Raw genomic sequence first — 18,649 nt, forward strand, 5'->3', positions numbered from 1 at the left:
CTGTGTATCTAGCTTTGCCTGCTTTAGCCGGTAAATAACTCTCATTGCTTCTGCCTAGTTAATACATCCTTAGTTCATGACAGGGCTGGCCGCAAGCATTGTCTTTGGTGTGAAGTCTGAGGTACAAATTGATCTGAGACAAGTAACTGGTCTCTTAGGACTGGGAGCAACCTGAATCTTTTGTAGTCTTTGGTGTGTAGCAACCACAAGCAGCCAGTCCTGCTTGCTTTCCCTCAGGCAGGACCTTCCACAGAGGCACAAGGGGCTGGCTTCCCTTGTCTGCCTAGGGGAAAGATCTTTGCCTAAGCAGGTTTCTCATCTATGTTCAGTTCCAGAAACTTCAGCCCCCACCCACACCCCTTGGTTGAAGGACACAACTTCCTCAGCTTGCAAGAGCTCTGTTCCTTTGGGTCTGTCTAGCGATGGAGGCCAAAGACGGTTTCTCTCCTGGCTTATATCTCCCAAAGGTCAATGAGCTTGTTTCAAGAGGCAGGATGGCTTCAGGCTGTTCTTCCTGCCTGCGGCTTCCCATCCCCCTGTGTGTAAAAGGGGCTTCCCTTGTTTTCATCCCACCAGGCTTAATTTGTATAGGAGACGGGTACCTAGCGCCCCCCTCCCCCGCAGTCTGTAAGAGAACCTGTGTCTCCCTGTTTGGCTGCAGCCTTTAAAGCATATCATAAAGTATCCACATTTCCTCGTATAGTGTTTATACAGACATTTCACAATGATATTAAGCACCGGGGGGTCATTTGTTTTCAGAAAAACCACACCCCATACTCTCGTATAACACAGCACTATTGTATCCAATCAGTTGATTATCACATGAAGTTCAGACCAGTAAATCTTTGCAATGGACCCTTCTGAAAAATAAAACCCAGAAGAGCTTCTCTCTCCTGCTGGGTGTAGACACCAGGCTGCAGGGCCGGCTTTAGGCCAATTCCACCAATTCCCCCGAATCGGGCCCCGCGCCTAAGAGGGCCCCGCGCCCAGTGAGAATCCTTTCCCTGGCTAGAGTCGCCTTTTTAATTTTTACTCACCTGGCGGTGCTCCGGGTCTTTGTCGGCACTTCGGCGCTGAGTCCTTCGCTTGCTCTGGGTCTTCGGCGGTGGGTCCTTCAGTGCCACCGAACACACCTGGAACGAGTGAAGGACCCGCCGCTGAAGTGCTGCCGAAGAGTCAGAGCACCGCCCAGTGAGTACAAGCCCCATGTGGTTTTTTTACATTTTTTTTTTAATAGTCATCCCTGCCGAGGCCCCGTCGAAACTGTTCGAATTGGGCCCCGCACTTCCTAAAGCCGGCCCTGCCAGGCTGTCTTCTCCCCCGCTTCTCAGTGTGAGCGTTGATGGGTCTGTGTGCAGCTTGAATGTAAACTGAGGTAAACACACAGTCCTTCACTTAGGATCGATCTGTTTAACAACTCCCCCGGCATATGGAGTTTGAACTCATTTTAGTGACCATTCCAGTGTATGTCCATAACTCTTAGCACCCATCGCGTACATATATCACACAGGGATATGAATGGTCAGAGAGTTATCAGTTTTCAAATGATACCTCACAATGCGTATTTTGCACAAAGATTGTTACAGTCGTGTGTAGGGTGTGAATCCTGGGGTCTAGTGTCACTGCACACATGGTCTGTCTGCACCAAAGATGAGGAAGAACTGGGGTGTGATGGGGAGCCAGTCTAGGAGGCGGGGGGATGGGGTTCAGATGACCAGTCGCAGAAGCCCAACAAGGAGGAGGACCCTGGGAACGGTGGCAGACAGACTGGCACCATTCGGACTGACAGTGGTAGTGAAGTTCACCACCTTGAAAGTCACACCAGGCACGTTCTTCTGGATCCAATCGTTGTGGGCGTTCGGGCGGTTGTAGACCCCGGGGTAACCAGGAGCAACAGCAAGTTCATAAGGAGATGGCAAGCCTGCTGGACAGGGAATAATTAAAGAGGGGGATGTGCCTGGCCAGAGACTGGAAGTCCAGGTGGTTACTGCAGCTCTCTAACCCCTCCCTCCCATTGTTTTCCAGAGAAATTGGACTTTCAACACTGAGGATTTGGTAGGTTATGGCCAAATAATTTACTGTCCTGGATATTATGCCCTGCATTGTAGTGTGTGTCTGGGGGGTTGTGCAGATGCCACAACATTTGCATGGCCTCCTCTCCCTTCCCCTCCCCTCCACCAGCCTCTGCTGGGCACAACCCCAAGTGGATGCTGGGCACTGGGGGGAAAGGTTTCAGAAAAGCCAGCTTTGCTGTTTATCCAAGAGTTCACAGTATGGGCTGTACGGCTTGTGCTGAAGCCCACGGTCGGTAGCAAGTTCACAACTAGAAATCAGTGCCCCTCTGTCCGTTTCACCGCGGGCAGGCGGGTGGGGGTGGAGGGGTTCAAACACGGCTTGGATCAATGCTCTCCATCCTAGCTCAGGCTTTGGTTGGTTTCCTTCGTTTCCCCCCAGTCCTGGTAGCTTGTTCTGGAAAGTTTCTCAGGCAGCAGGAATTCTCCACGGCCTTTCAGGAGAACTGGGAGTGCAAACCTGCTCGGGCCTCCATAATAGCCAGGTCCCTACCACATTCAGGGCTCACTTTGACTAGTTTACAAACCCTCTGGCCTTGAACTTGACCAACGTCACCATTTCGATGTGTCCACCTGACATTTCCTGGTATTGTAACCATGGGGGTCCCGACCAAACTGGGAGAACGGGGGAGTTCAGAGGCTGTTGTGGGGGGGTCACAGCATTGCCACCCTCACTTGTGTGCTGCCTTCAGACCTGGGCTCCAAGGGCAGCAGCCAGCAACCTTTCTGAAGCTAGAGGAGGTTCCCAGATGTGCAGGTGGGACCCTGCTGTTGGCAGCACCTCGGCTCCTACCTACTACTTGGGAGCACCTCGGCGCCTACCATTTTTGGGGCATCCAGAGAAATGGACCCCTGAGCCCCAGAAGGACCTGCAAGGGAAGCCCAGAGTCCCCGCTGCAGATGCCAGGCAGAAGCCCTGAGCCCAGGCACCCAGAGCGCCAGCAGGAGTGGGGAGGGGCATGAAAGTCCTGAGCCCGGTGCCCCAGCACTGGCTGCAGCCACAGGGGGCCAGAAGCTCTGAGTCCGGGCAGCCAGAGACGTGACTGGAGCAGAAGCTGCCAAGGCCAAAGCCCTGAGCCCAATGCTGGGCTGATGCAGCACATTCACTTCTGCATTGCCTCTGCAGGTGCGTCTGATATCCCCACGGAGAGGAAGTCCTGTCCCCAGCCGGGCAGACAAACAGCTACGAGGTCCCTACTGGCTTCTCCTGGTTGGGGGGCTCCCAGCAGGACGGGGAGATCTGATTTCACGGGGCAGGGCTAATTTGATCTAGCCAAAAAAGGCACAACAAGAACCAAGAGCTGCCAGCTGAAGCCAGAGAAATTCAAAGGAGACGTAGGCCCACATTTCTGACAGTGAGGGAGACTAGCCACTGGAACAAATTACCCAGGGGAGAGGTGGAGTCTCTGTTTCCCGGTGTCCTACCATCATAACTGGTTGGGAAGGTGCCTTTTAGTGACTTACAAGCAATTGGGCTTCACATGGTGCAAAGTGTGTGAAATTTCATAGCCTGTGAAATAGAGGCCAGATTAGGAGATCGAATTGTTTCATAACTTCTATGAAAAGCTCAGTGTGGGGTGCGGAACAGACTCTGCTGTTTTACTGGGTGGCCTGCTTGCTCCCCAGAATCAATAACGAGCAAGTGGAGTGATCCGGGGTGCAACTCAAACACCCAGCTGGGCTGGCCAGGGGCAGACATCAGGCCTGCCAGGGAAAGGTGGGTGTGGCAGTGACGTCACAAAGGCCTTTGGCAGGAACTCAGCCTATTGGGCAAAGATGATGAGGCGTCTGTGACCTCACAGAGCTCCCTTGCCAACGGCCAGGCAGGACAGGGATGCGGGGCAGGGGGAACCTCGGAGAGCCCTGTAGCCTTGCTGCAGCAAGCCTCCAGCTCGCGGTCTCTCATTCAGGACCAAGAGTCAGTTTCTGTAGAGGAGATTTTCTCTGCGTGTGTTTCTCATATCTGTGTGGAATTTGTTTCCAAGACGTTGTCATCTGTGTAGAAGGTAAGAAAAAATATAGGCTCTAAGTACAAGATAGGGGACTCTATCCTAGTAGACTCAAAGGCATCACCACCCTCCTAGGGAAAAAGTTTTTGCTAATATCCGAGCCTTCCACCCTGCAACTTGAGAGCATTGCTCCTTGTTCTGTCATCTGCCAGCTCTAAGATTTCATGAGAATCAATCTTTCATTAGGAAAATAATTCAAAAACGCAAATACAAAACACTTTGAGTGAAATCAACCCCTCCTGATCTCTAGTGTCTGGGAGTGTGGGCCTTGGGGGCCAGACTGAGACCCTCATGGGCTAGTAACACCCAAGAAGCCGTTAAAATAATTCCAGTTCTCTTAGCATCCAAGCCTCCCTAATCCAAGGAACAGCTGAGGGCTGCGGGAGACAGAATGTCTAACTCATGACTGAAAATACAGAGATGTGTTATTGGCTTTGGTTGGGGGACAAGAAACAAATCCGTCGGGATTCTTGCCCCAAACAACAATCGCCCATTGTCCTTTAGAGCACGAGGACCCTAACGCGCCTGACTTGCTCAAATCTCTCTCCTGCTAGGGCTGAGAAAACTTTCTCCATCCCCCAGGATACCGAGGGAAAGAGAAAAGAAGTGACCTCTCTTTGGTCACACAGCAAGGCCATGCCAGAGCTAGAAAGAGAAGCATAAGAAAGAAGTTGTATCAAAATGTTTTGCATTTCAAACTGACAGATTTCTTAAACAAAGGCCATTTGATGTGTGGTTAGTGAAGTGAAATGATACATTCTTGTCTCCACGAGTTTCTAGATTGATGAACCAGTAGATCTATCCCCTAGTGTTCATCCCTAGATTGAGGGAGGAAAACAAGTTTGCCTGTTTTGTGAATTCCCAATGGCTTTCTTGAATTTCCACAAACTAGTCGATTGAACTGAACGATTTGAATAAACTGAAAGGAAGACAATATTTTCTGCACCTTTCAAGGAAGCTACTGCTGCCCAAAGCTGGGTTAGCATTTCAGCTAGCTTTGCTTCCGGGGCCTTAGCTATCGCATCAGTGGTGCGACTGGCTGAAAAGCTTGGCAGTGAACATGTTCTACTGAATGTTATTTTTTCTCTTCTATTTAAATTATTTAAAAGATTGTCATAAATTGGGCCCTTATCAGAGCTTGTCAATTTCCAATGTAATTATGACAGTGAGGGAGACTAGCCACTGGAAGAAATTACCTAGGGGAGAGGTGGAGTCTCTGTTTCCTGGTGTCCTACCATCATAACTGGTTGGGAAGGTGCCTTTTAGTGAATTACAAGCAATTGGGCTCAGTAGGGTGCTAAGAGTGTGAAATTTCATAGCCCGTGAAATAGAGGCCAGATTAGGAGACTGAATTGTTTCACAACCGATGCCTCTATGAAAAGCTCAGTGTGGGGTGCGGAACAGACTCTGCTGTTTTACTGGGTAGCCTGCTTGCTCCCCAGAATCAATAATGAGCAAGTGGGGTGATCCGGGGTGCAGCTCAAACATCCAGCTGGGCTGGCCAGGGGCAGAGGTCAGGCCTGCCAGGGAAAGGTGGGTGTGGCAGTGACTTCACAAAAGCTTTTGGCAGGAACTCAGCCCATTGAGCAAAGACAATTAGTTGGGAATTGGTCCTGCTTTGAGCAGGGGGTTGGACTAGATACCTCCTGAGGTCCCTTCCAACCCTGATAGTCTATGATTCTATGAGTGAGGCGTCTGTGACCTCACAGAGCTCCCTTGCCAACAGCCAGGCAGGACAGGGATGCGGGGCAAGGGGAACCTCGCAGAGCCCTGGAGCCTTGCTGCAGCAAGCCTCCATCTTCGCTTTACCAGAGAAAGGTTATGAGCAGACAATGGCTGGAAGTTGAAGCTAGACCAATACACACTGAAAAGAAGGCGAGGAGCATTTTTAACATCAGAGTTTGGAGCAATTCACTGAGGGTTGTGCTGGATTTTCCACAACTGGCCTCTTTTAAAATCAAGCTTGGGTGTTTTACTAAAAAACTAATTCCTATGGGAATTATTTTGAGGCACATTCTATGGCCGAAGTGAAAGAGAAAGTCAGACGACAGTGGTTTCCTCTGGGCTTGGAATTAACCTGTGACTCGCTGGGGGCGTTTGGAATGTGGCCATTTTGCTTCCCTCTTCCTCCTTCCCTCTTGTCCCTTCTCCTCAGTTGGAAAACGGGCCACCAGAAAAGCCTGATTTCCACCCTGTGCCCCTTCCATTCGTGCTGTAAGCTGAAGGGCATTGTGACTTGAGAGTGAATTCAGCCAGTCAGTGCTAACTCTCCACAGGTGATTTGCATAAGTCAGTAAAGGAACCTGCAGGTTTCCGTGGGAGCGATGCCCAAGGCAGGGCTCAGGCTTCGGGTTTATGCTCAGGGTTAGTGGAGTCAGGGAGCGACAGGTGGCTGAGTTCCCTCTGGTGTCACAATGTTACTGCTCAGGTTCCTCTGCCTGCTGCACCACCTGGGCAGTGACTGTCAAGGGGAAGGTTTTGTGGATTTGAAACTTAGAAACCAGGAAGCGCAGGAGAGGACTGGCTGAGAGAGTTTGGCAGTAAAATGTAGGTTTTGTGGCAATATCCTGTGCAATTGCTACTGGATCCGGGACGGAGGCAGCATTCCTGCCCCTCCCACCACCTCTGAGCTGGGCCTACATAAAAGAGACTAGCTAGAGTTTTGCACACTTGTTTGTTTGAGACTGAGCAAATAAGGCCCAACAAATTACTGCTAGGATGAATTTTGCTGCCTCCTCTCCTTGACTAGAATACAAGCAGTTTCTGATTCTCTCAGATGAAGTAGTTCTTCTAAAATCAAGGGCAAGACCAATCAGTGGCTTTTTCACAACCCAGCCCCCGCCCCCCAGAAGAGATTTTATTTTTATTTAAACTGGGTTTTTTAAATTTATATTGAAAAAGTTTTTTTTTAAACTTATCCAGTATAAAATTTGAAATGATGACAAGTGATGTTAAGGCCTCTAGTTGCTCCAGCCTATTAAAGTAATTTAAATAACTACATATATGAAGAAGTCCATGTTTGCTGCCAAGTGTCAGAGGAAGTCAAAGCACTGAACTGTTGGAAGGCATTGCCTAAGCACCTGGGGGTCCAGAAATGATTGAAACACTCAGCCAGATTTTGCCTAGCCTCTTCTGCGGGTGCAGAAAGAATATTTTCTTCATTCCAGTTGATGCAGCTACTTCATTCAAATGTAAGAAACTGATTGGGAGTTGGAAAAGGATAAAGGCTTCTTTTCCCCTTGTAAAATATGAATAAAGGCTAGAGAGGAGGAGGTGTGAGCTACTACTTCTAAAATCTGGAAGGACGTTATGAGCAGGAACAATCAGTTCAGTGCACGAACTAGAGATACTTCTTTACCTCAGTTTGTTTGAAATGAAAACAAATGGTTCAGTCAACCTTTTTGTTTGTATGTATCCTGCAAAACCAGCAAGTCAACATGTTTGACTAGATCCCTATTCCTAGCATCATAGAAGACTAGGGCTGGAACAGACCTCAGGAGGTATCTAGCCCAACCCCCTGCTGCAGGCAGGACCAACCCCAACTTCATCATCCCAGCCAGGGCTTTGTCAAGCTGACCTTTAAAAACTTGTAAGGATGGAGATTCCACCACCTCCCTAGGGAACCCATTCCAGGGCTTCACCACCCTCCTAGTGAACTAGTGTTTCCTAATAGCCAAGCTAAGCCTTCCACACTGCAACTTGAGACCATTGCTCTGTGTTCTGTCATCGGTCACCACTAAGAATTTCATGAGAATCAATCCCTCATTAGGAAAATAACTCAAAAATACAACTACAAAACATTTGGAATGAAATCAATCCACCCTGACCTGTAGTGTCTGGGGGTGTGGGCCTCTGAGGCTAGACTGAGACCCTCATTGGCTAGAACCACCCAGTGAGCCAGTAACAATAGCCACTCCTGTTACCATCCAAGCCACCGCAATCCAAGGAACAGCTGAGGGCTGCGGGAGACAGAGGGGTGCTGAGAAGGTCTAACTCATGACTGCCAACCCAGAGATGTGTTATTGGCTTTGGATGGGGGACAAGGAGCAAATCCGTCAGTCACTACAACAGGTCCCACTCGGAGCCAGGGAGACTGGGAATCGAGTCCTGCTGGCACTGCCAGCTCTGGCTTTCTGGAGGAGGAGGAAGCCCCCAGCTCCCCTAGCTGACCCTGAGGCACCTTCTGGGCCCAAATGGAGGTGGCCCCGGGTACAGCTATGGAGTGTCCCAGGAGCGTTCCGCTAGTGGCATTGTATTGTTTTCACAGCCAGTTTCGATCGCTGGTTGCTACCCCTTGCCCTGCGGGCAGGGCATTGAGCGGCACCCGTTTCCGGCCACCTGGGTGCGGAGAGCGAGGAGGGTGAAGGGAGGAGTAACCCTCAGCATCTGCCATCCTGCTCCATCCGATCTAGAGTAAGTAAGTGGAGTTCTCCAGAGCCATCCCCAGTGTGGTGGGAATATCCCACCACTAGGGCTCCCAGCCCGTCCCTTGTCAGGGTTTGTCCCCCAGGTTGAGGGTTCCTGTGCCCTGGGGTAAGATGTCTCAGGAGGAGAAATTGCCTCAGCAGAGGGGAGGTGGGCAGGGGAGCAGGCAGACTCGTTAGTGAGAGGCTGCCTTGAAGCCAGACTCATGGCTGCTCCCCACTCACTTCCAGGATGGAGCGAATCCGGCAGCTGCTCAGGAGGAAGGCCGGGCAGGTGGCTCCACAGCCAGCAAACATCAGCCGGCCTGCGCAGGCGGAGAGCGGCCCCTCTGTCCCCGCGGGCGGGGAAGAGGCTCGTGGCCAGGGGAAAGGGAGGAGCTGCTTCGCCTGCTGGAGGAGGCGGAAGACAGCAGCTCCTCTAGCTGAACCAGAGGCACCTTCTGGGCGGAAACGGAGGTGGCCCCAGGTTCAGCCGTGGAGGAGAGAGCCAGGGGAGGGCAGGAGCCGGGGACGACAGCTCTGGGGCTTCCTTTGCAGGAAGCCAAGGAGCCAGGAGCTGTGCCCCAGGGCCCAGCAGGAGCCGCCAACCTCCATGGCAGCTGAGGGGCCCTGCACCAGCCCCACCTTGGCCCCCGAGGAGCCTCCCGCCAGCCCCATCCTGCCTCTGGAGGAGCCTCCCGCCAGCCCCACCCTGGCCCCGGAGGAGCCTCCCGCCAGCACCACCCTGGCCCCAGAGGAGCCTCCTGCCAGCACCACCCTAGCAACGGAGGAGCCTCCTGCCAGCCCCACCCTAGCAACGGAGGAGCCTCCTGCCAGCCCCACCCTAGCAACGGAGGAGCCTCCTGCCAGCCCCACCCTGGCTCCGGAGGAGCCTCCTGCCAGCCCCACCCTGGCCATAGAGGAGCCTCCTGCCAGCCCAGAGCAGGAGTTCAGGGACTGCGGCGCGACCGACACCAGCAGCTCTGCATTCTCCTGTGGGGCCAGCAGCTCCTCCGTGGGGTCTGGCAGCACCGTGTTGCTAGGCTCCCTCTTTGGAGGTGAGGAGAGACCCAGGGGAAAGGGAGGAGGACTGGGGCGGTGGGGGACCAGTAACACCCTGTGCCCATGGGCTCGCCAAGGCGCCGGGACTGACCCACGTGAGCCCCACTGACACCAGTGGGGGTGGCACAGCCACGCCCCACGGCAGGGGATGCTGGGCGGAGTCGGGGAGCTCCAGCCTCCCCTGATCATGTTGGGGTGGGGTGCTGACTGCCACGGGGCCCTGAGGCTGATGGGGCTGAGGGCGTCTCTGGGAGTGGGGCCCTCGCCGCCATGGGGCTCCTTACAGAGAAAGGGGAAACATGGAGCCTTCTCTGTCCACTGCATCCCCCCAGCAGCAGAAGGGATTAAACTTTCTCCTTCCCTCCCTGGTGCAGACACCCCCAGTGCCCAGGTGTCGTGGCCTGAGGAGGAGGAAGAGGAGGAGTGCGAGGAGGAGGAGGAGCAGGAGGAGCAGGATTTCTGCCCTGAGGAAGACATCGTCCTGGTGATCCAGCAGCACCTGCAGGGCAGAGCTGAGGTACAAAAATCCCCCAGCTGCGCTGCCACCAAGTCTGTCCTGCTCCTTGTTCCATCCCCACCCAGGCAGGGGCTCTTGCACCAGAGAATCCCTCACCCCCAATGGGGGGACACATCTCCTCTGTTATCTGGCACCCCAAAGTGGGGACATTTGTCCCACACAGGCCAAGGTCCTCGCAGACACTGTCCAAGTTCCAACCCCTGTCTGCACAGGGAGACACTGGTTTTGGGAAGGGGGCGGCTTTCCCTGTCCAACCCCATGGAGGTCCTGAGCCCTGGAGCTGGTTTGGGTGTGGGGTCCAGGGCATGTGCCTTGATCCTGACGTGCTGTTCATGGATCAGGGGTTCAGAGGGGATTGCGTTACCCCTCCGTGGCTGATCCCAGCCTTCCCTCCTCTCCTCATTCTCTGATCTCCTGCCTGGACTCTCCCGGGGATCCTACCTCCCAACCATTGCAGTTTGGCTGGTCCATACTCTGCTGGGTACCAGGCCCTGCACAGAGAACTGCGAAGAGCAAGGATTGACGAGGCAGCAGGCATCCGGCCATGAACTCTTGCGAAGTGTCCCTGGAGTGATGTGAATGGGAGAGGCCAGGATGTGCCTCTTGAGTCTTGCCAGGGCTCCTGGAGAATCCTCCTCATTGTCCTCTGACTGATGTAGCCCCATGTCCCATGACTGACGGGTGCTCCCTCTTCTTGCAGGCTCTGCACAACCGCTATTCGCGGAGCCTGGACACCATCCTCAGGGGCCAGCTAACAGAGACCCCCACCGTGGAGAAGCTGCAGCACCTCCTGGAGGTGAGTAGAATGGACGGTCTGGGGTGGAATTGCCCCTGAGCCCTGTGGGAGGGCAGCAAAGGAGAGACTAGAAGAGCCACGTTTCCATTGTGTCCTCCCAGCTTGGACCCAGCCGGCCACACGTTCCCAGAGCTGCCAGTGCAGGGGGAAGGAGCTGGGACTGTCAGCCAGAGCTCTGCACGGTTGCATTAAGCACTAACAGTGAGCACCAGGCCTGGCTGGGGCCTGAGAGACTGAACCCCCTTTTCAAGCTCTGCGACCGGGGCTCGGCTACTCCACCCTGAGCACAAAGTCTCAGCCCCTTGGGGAGGGGGAGAGGCTGGTTTGTAGAGCATGTACGCCTGCCCGCTGACCCTCCCCTGCCTCCTTCTCCTGCAGCACGTCCATCGCTCTCTCCTGGCAAACAACCCCCAGGAGAGAGCCAGGGCCGTCCAGACCAGCGCGGCCCTGCTCCAGAGTGCCATCTCCCTGCCTGGATTTGACGTAAGTGACCTCTGACCCCAGCGTCCTGCAGAGTCAAGTTCCTCATCCCCTGGCTAATTGGTCCCCCCAGGTCCGTAAGGGACTGCGTTCATTAGGCCGCTGGCTGGCAGGGTCGTGCCTGGCCTCAGGGCCCTTGTTATTCTGGAGCCGCGAGGCAGCGACTGCTCAGCGAGTGCCCTTGCCCTGCTCCCTTTGCTCCGAGCTCCCTTGGGGGCAGAGAGGAAGAGGGCTCTCGCTCCTCTCCCCCAGCGCCTCCTACAGAGGGGTGGGAGCAGAGCTCAGGTCCAGGGGCGCTGGGGAGCTGAAGGGAGAATGGTGATGGATTCCCCTCTCCTCCTCCTTCCACCAGACCTCCTCCGCCTTCTCCAAGGCAGGCGAATTCGTTCTGCAGCTGGGTCTCTGGATATCCCACCCAGCCAGTGACATCAGTCAGCAAGCCAGGGCTGGGATCTACTGGCTTTACTGGCTCCTGCTCCGGAAGAGGGGTAAGAAACCCAGCTGGGCAATGGGACCCCATGGAAACGAGCCTCTGGGAGACTAGCTCCAGCTGGCCATTGGGACGCCTCTAGAACTAAGGCCTCTCTGCTTAGACCCGCTGTAGCGGGGAAGAGGAATCCCAATAGAAACAAGGCCCCTCCTTCGAGACTCCCTCTGCTGGGCAGTGGGACCCTACAGAGAGAAGCCCCCTCCTCTGAGGCCGACCCCAGCTTAGATGGTGACTCTTTCTCTCCCCCTCTCTCTGAATTAGGGAGATGAGTGTGAAAGTGCCAAGGAAATTGGCTGCTTTATCTCCGAGCCCGGCTCTGTCCCCCAGCCCAGGGAAATCAGCCCACCCCCGTACGGGGCAGCCAGCTCGTGAGGGGACAGGAACGGAGCTATTGAGACACATGGAGGGAAAGAGCCCATCCTGAGGGCAGGGGCAGGAGCAGGCACCACAGGGGACGGACACAAAGCTTGTAGGGTGTCACCAGTCGGGTAGCCAGGGCCAGATCTTGACTTCAGTGGGTGTGGGGGGTTCTCAGTATTAGACACCCCCATGACCATAAGGGTCACATGATTACGGTGATGGCTGAAACAAATCCCCCTTCTGGTACTAACCCGCCTGGCATGGACCCTGCGATTCCATTGGGCTGCGGATGCCAGGAGGAGCCTGGCCAGTGTGCACCCAGAAGGAAGCAGGCACTGAAAGCGGAAGGCCAAACCTCCCCAATGGGTGTGTCTTTCTCCCCCAGGGCTCAACACCAGCGAGGCCCCAGACTTGTGGTGCCGGGATGGGCTCCATGACCCCGAGCGCCTGGGGTATAGAAACCTGGCCAGGGTGGGAGAGGTAAGGACTCTCGGCCGGTGCATTGCAGCAGCTCAGGTGTGGAGCTGTCTCCCGCTGCAGTGAGTGTGTCATGGACACAGGGCAAGAGCCTGCTCCTTATTTCCACAGAGTATGTGAGGCTCCTGGGAATGTCCGTGGGGTGAGGTGTGGGAATGAAGCAGATCTAAAAGACCGCGAACCTCTAGCGGGTGAGCTGCAGCAGCTATCGCTGCTGGGAGCAGCAGGGGTCCTGGGCTGTCTGTGTGAGCTGGGTTCCAGAGCGCGCAGACACATTCCCAGCATCTCATGGCACCTGCGGTGAATCCTGCTCCAGAAAGAGCTTTTTGAGGCCTCAGTGCCTGCAGCCTCCTACTGATGGGGGTTCCTGGTCCATGGGACCCCAAAGGTTGGCTGCCCCAGGACTCTTCTCCACCTTGTGAGACACTCGAGGGATTTGGAGCCTGGTTCTGGGCCATTGTAAGGGCTCTGGTTCTTTTGGTTTTAGGCCTTTGGCGAGCTGTTTACAGAGGAGCAGAAAAGATCTTTCCTCGAGGCGGGGCTGCTGGCCATTCACCACCCCCTCCTCCGCGTCAGCCAGGCTGGCCTGGTGCTGACGTATTCCTTCCTGGGGGAAGCCGGCCAGCTGCTAGAGGACGAGGTAACCAAAGAGGGGTCACCTGGGGAGAGACCCCTAGGGCCTTTCACCTCCAGGCCATTGAAAATCACTCCCATCCCATCCCCATGCGCTGACCAGGGAGCAAGGAGAGGGTGACCCCAGACAGGTGCCATTGGTCGGTGCCAGCTTCTCCCCTGAGCAGCTCAAAGCAGGGCAGACCCAGCTCCCCAGCAAGGCTATTTCCTAACAGGCGTCACATCAGCACGAGACACTGCCATTGCTCATGCTAGGGGCTGCCAACTCCCCTAGCCACCTCTGTGAGCCTTTCATCCCCCTCGGGGCCTCAGGCCAGTTCCTAGAGCTCTGGTATCGTGTTATCCCAGCCCCCACCTGCTCTGGGAGAACTGGAGGAGTCAGTCAGCAGAGGCTGCTTAAGTGCCCCATTCACCAGAGCCACTGGCCATGGCATCACGTTAAGGACATGGGGATCCCTTGGGGAAAGGTGTCCACTTCCTCTCACCCCCCGGCACTACTGCCCAAAGCCTCCCAGCCCCCGGCTGGAGGGGGCGAGGGTGGCTGAGGGGACTCTGGGGAGCGGAGCTGGATTCCCGCTGGGTTGGGAGGTAGAACAGTTCTCGCGGGGGGACTGAGAGGAGTGGGGGCAGGAGTTCATTCCACAATGGCGGGAGAGGGGATGGAAGTCACTAGAGAAGAGAGAAGATTTTGTCTCGGGGGTTGGGGGGGGAATCCGTCCCTCAGACATGGGGAGGAAATGTTGCTGGCTCCCGGTGCCGTTAATACCCTTCGTTCTCGTGGGTGTCGGAGTCTCTGATTGATCCTTGTTCCCTTGCAACAGGAGGACATCGCAGCCTACATAAAGAACCAGCTGTTTAACATCAGGGTCTTGGGCCAGGTGCCCGACGCCCTGCAGGGGCTGTGCTCCGTGGGGCAGCACTGAAGACCCCCCCCTCGCATGACCAGCTCAGACCCCCTGCTGCAGGTACTGCTCTGTCTCACTGTGCCTGGGGGGAAGGGCTGGGAGGAGCGGCCATAGAGCCCCCCGCAGCACTGAGAGAAACCAAGGCCGAGCACCTCGCTCTGGACACCCTGCCCCACCCGACCCCTGGGGCTGGGGCCAGGCCAGATACTGGTTGGGAAGAATCAGGCTGTGGGGCTGGCCCAGAAGTGAGAGCATCCGCAGAGCCAGGGGTTGTGCTCAATAGCCATTGCAGTCTGGGAGGGGTGGCCTGACATGGGGCCCCTCCCCCGTCGTCACTGCTCAGACCCTCCCATGGCCCCTGTCACCCCGGACGCAGCGAATGTCCGACCATCCCCCACCCGGGGCCCAATCCACCCACCTGGTATCTGAGCCCTTCCCAGCCAGGAAGGAAACTCCCCCCGAACACCCTGGGGCAGGGAAGGAGCCTCCCCGTCTGGCAGGTGGGAACTGAGACGCAGAGGAAGGGCTGTGGGCCTGGTCACACAATCCTGGGTGTAGATCTGGGAAGTGGACTGGGTCCTGGCCTAGAGCCTTTCCCCCAGGGGCACCTTCACTTCTGCCCTTTATTCTCCCCTCCGGCCAGGGGGTCTGTGCGTGTGAAATGAACAGGGAGGGGGACGGGGTCCTGGCACACAGCCTGGATGGGAGCTCCCCTTGGCTTGGTCCCCAGGCTCAGAGACATCTTTGTCACCCCGCTGTCCTTCTGGTATTGCTAGGAAGGGAGTCCCCCGATGAGGGGTCTCCAGGGCTCCAGTAAGTCATCATCATTCCCGCCCGCATAGACCCCCTGCCCCGCCCTGCCCTGCCCTCCGGTTTCTCGCTGTTGACTCTGGCTGGACTCTTGACTCCGGTCTCTGGCTATGACTTTGCCGTGACCCTTCTTGGCTCCAGATTTGGGTTCTGAACCCCGGCTCAGTATTCTCCTTGCCTTTCTCTAGCCTCGCTCCAGGCCCTCCACCCACCCGCTCCAGCCCTGCCACCTCCTCCTCCTCCTGATCTTCTGCAACCCCTTCAATTTTGACTGCATGGCTTCGATCTTTGTATGGATATGGACATTGCCTCGTATTTCTGACCACCCGGCTTCGACCTCCGGCCTGGACATGGACACTGGCTCCCGTTCTGCCTGCAAACACTCAACACCCGGCAGCAGTAGACAGGCCCCACCATTAATCAAAGCCTAACCCCACCCCATGACCCCTTAGTCCCTCCCACCTGTCTCCGGAAGTCCCACCCCATGGGGGTATTACTTCGTGGTCAAGGCGGCCACATGACTGGAAGCCAGGTGTGTCATGTGACCCCTCTAAGAACTCCTCCCACCACCCTCTACCAATCAGGATGGGTTTCCTCCTGGAAGGACCACCCCAAGAGGAGATTTGACCAATCAGGGCGAGCTCTGGGGTGGAAGGGTGACCTATCCCGACGTGTGTCTTGTGACCCCTCTAAGAACTCCTCTCACTGCCCTCGACCAATTAGGATCGGTTTTGTCCTGACAGGACCACCCCCAGAGGGGATCCTGACCAATCAGGGCGAGTTCTGGGGGAGGGTGACCCGTCCGGGAGTGGGCTGTTTGACCCCACTAAGAACTCCTCCCAGGGCCCTCTGCCAATCAGGGTGCAGAACCATCACCTCATAAGTCCCAGCGCCGGACGGACGAGGCCATCTCTCGCCAAGGACACATGGTTTGGAAATCGTGGGAAGGCTGCAGAGAGGAAACCTGGACTCCTTCACCACCCCCGTGAGAACTTCAGACTCTGTCTTCGCCCCGAGGGTCTTTGACCATCTGTGGAGTAAGCGCTACATCAGCGACAGTGCCGAGGAGGAGGAGGGAGCGACCGAGGGGAGCCCTTTGGCCCAGCCGTTGATGGATACGCCGGAGCCGGAACCCGAACCCAAAACCCAACGAGCACCCCAACGAGCATGGTGGCCTCTCTTTCTTCACCCCCTTAGAGGTGGAATGCGACTGCGGCTCGGGGGAGTCACCGGCGCACAAGGTGAACACAGGTAAAGGAATGATTAAGTCAGGGGTGAAAGTAACTTCCAGGACTTACCGGTACTGCCGGAGTCCTGAGGGGGCGTGGCCTCAACCCGAAGGGGCGGGGCCTCTCAAGATTTAAAGATCCTGGAGCATCGGCTGTGGCTGGGAGCCCCAGGGCCTTTAAATTCCCCCCGCAGCTCTGGCAGCCGGGTTCGAGCGTGGATTTAATGGGCCCGGAGCTCCCATGGCTGTGAGGAGCCTGAGCCTTACCCGGCTGGAACCAGGATTTAAAGGACCCGGAGCTCCTGCCGCTGCGGAGAGCTCTCAGCCCTTTAATTCCCTGCCCCAGCCTGGGTGCTGGAGCTGCGTGGAGGGGAATTAAAGGGCTCTGGGATCTACGCAGCCATGGGGAGCGCTGAGCCCTTTAAGTCCTGGCCCCAGCCCAGCTGCTGGAGCTGCGGGGGGGGAGAGGGTGAGATTTAATGGGCTTTGGATTCCCAGCAACTGCCGGAGCTCTGAGCCCTTTAATTCCCAGCCCCAGCCTGGCAATGCTCTGTCTCCCTGCAGCCGTGGGAGCTCCAGGCCCTTTAAATCCACACCTGAACCCAGCTGCCAGAGCTGAGGGGGAATTTAAAGGGCTCTGGGCTCCCTGTAGCCGCGGGAGCTCTGAGCCCTTTAATTCCCAGCCCTAGCCTGGCTCCCGGAGCTGCAGGGGGTATTTAAAGAGCTCTGGGCTCCCCGCAGCCATGGGATCTCTGAAGCAGAGATGAAAATAAGCCATTGCGGTCCAGTACGGTGTACCAGGAAGAGCCAGTACGCTGTGCCGGACCGCACCGGCTTCCTCAGCGGGGATTTAAAGGGCTCAGAGCTCCGGCGGCTGCGGGGAGCCCAGAGCCCTTTAAATCCCTCCTCCCCTCCCACCGCAGCTCCGGCAGCCAGGCTGGGGCTGGGAATTAAAAAGCTCGGTGCTCCCCGCAGCGGCAGGAGCTCCGGGCCCTTCAAATCCCGGCCCCAGCCCGGAAATGCTCTGGCTCCCTGCAGCCGTGGGAGCTCCGGGCCCTTTAAATCCACATCCGAACCCGGCTGCCAGAGCTGCGGGGGAATTTAAAGGGCTCTGTGCTCCCTGTAGCCGCAGGAGCTCTGAGCCCTTTAATTCCCAGCCCCAGCCTGGCTTCCGGAGCTGCGGGGGGTATTTAAAGGTCTCTGGGCTTCTGGCCCCAGCCTGGCTTCCGGAGCTGCGAGGGGAAATTAAAGGGCTCTGGGCTCCCCGCAGTCGTGGGATCTCTGAAGCAGAGATGAAAATAAGCCATTACAGTCCAGTACGGCGTACCAGGAAGAGTCAATATGCCGTGCCGGACCGCACCGGCTTCCTCGGCAGGGATTAGAACGGCTCAGAGCTCCAGCAGCTGCAGGGAGCCGAGAGCTCTTTAATTTCCCCCCGCAGCTCTGGCAGCCGGGCTGGGGCCAGATTTAAAGGGCTCGGTGCTCCCTGCAGTCATGGGAGCTCCGGGCCCTTTAAATCCACACCCGAATCCGGCTGCCGGAGCTGCGGGGGGAATTTAAAGGGCTCGGGGCTCTACGGCGGCCTGAGCCCTGGGCCCTTTCATTTGCCCCTGAGCCCAGGGTTGATTTAAAGGCCCTGGGGCTCCCAGCCGCAGCCGATGCTCCAGGACCTTTAAATCTTGAGGCCCCATCTCTTCCGGTTTAAGCCATGCCCCCTTAGGATTACAGCAGTACCAGTTAATCCTGGAAGTTACTTTCACCCCTGCTCTGAGCCCATTAAATCCCGGCCCCAGCCCAGCTGCTGGAGCTGCGGGGGGGATTTAATGGGCTCTGGGTTCCCAGCAAGCGCTGGAGCTCTGAGCCCTTTAATTCCTGGCCCAAGCCCAGCTCCTGGAGCTGCGGGGGGAATTTAAAGGGCTCTGGGCTCCCCGCAGCCGTAGGAGTTCTGAGCCAGAGATGAAAGTAAGCCGGTACGGGCCAGTACAGCGTAGCGGCAAGAGCCAGTACGCTGTGCCGGACCGCACCAGCTTCCTCAGCGGGGATTTAAAGGGCTCAGAGCTCCGGAGGCTGCGAGGAGCCCAGAGCCCTTTAAATCCCTCCTCCCCTCCCACCGCAGCTCCGGCAGCCAGGCTGGGGCTGGGAATTAAAAAGCTCGGTGCTCCCCGCAGCGGCAGGAGCTCCGGGCCCTTCAAATCCCGGCCCCAGCCCGGAAATGCTCTGGCTCCCTGCAGCCGCGGGAGCTCTGAGCCCTTTAACTCCCAGCCCCAGCCTGGCTTCCGGAGCTGCGGGGGAATTTAAAGGGCTCTGTGCTCCCTTTAGCCACGGGAGCTCTGAGCCCTTTAATTCCCAGCCCCAGTCTGGCTTCCGGAGCTGCAGGGGGTATTTAAAGGTCTCTGGGCTTCCCGCA

At 56.4% G+C, this 18,649-nt stretch overlaps 1 long non-coding RNA gene across 1 annotated transcript; it reads left to right on the forward strand.

The window, feature by feature from the left end:
* The first annotated feature begins 3,985 nt into the window (after positions 1 to 3,985).
* On the forward strand, positions 3,986 to 9,085 carry LOC123368594. The gene is made up of 3 exons (XR_006578831.1): positions 3,986 to 4,078; positions 8,349 to 8,494; positions 8,737 to 9,085. It is a non-coding gene; the product is annotated as an uncharacterized LOC123368594 (long non-coding RNA).
* Positions 9,086 to 18,649: the final 9,564 nt, after the last annotated feature.

Source organism: Mauremys mutica, chromosome 4, assembly GCF_020497125.1.
Source record: "Mauremys mutica isolate MM-2020 ecotype Southern chromosome 4, ASM2049712v1, whole genome shotgun sequence".
Lineage (NCBI taxonomy): Eukaryota > Metazoa > Chordata > Testudines > Geoemydidae > Mauremys > Mauremys mutica.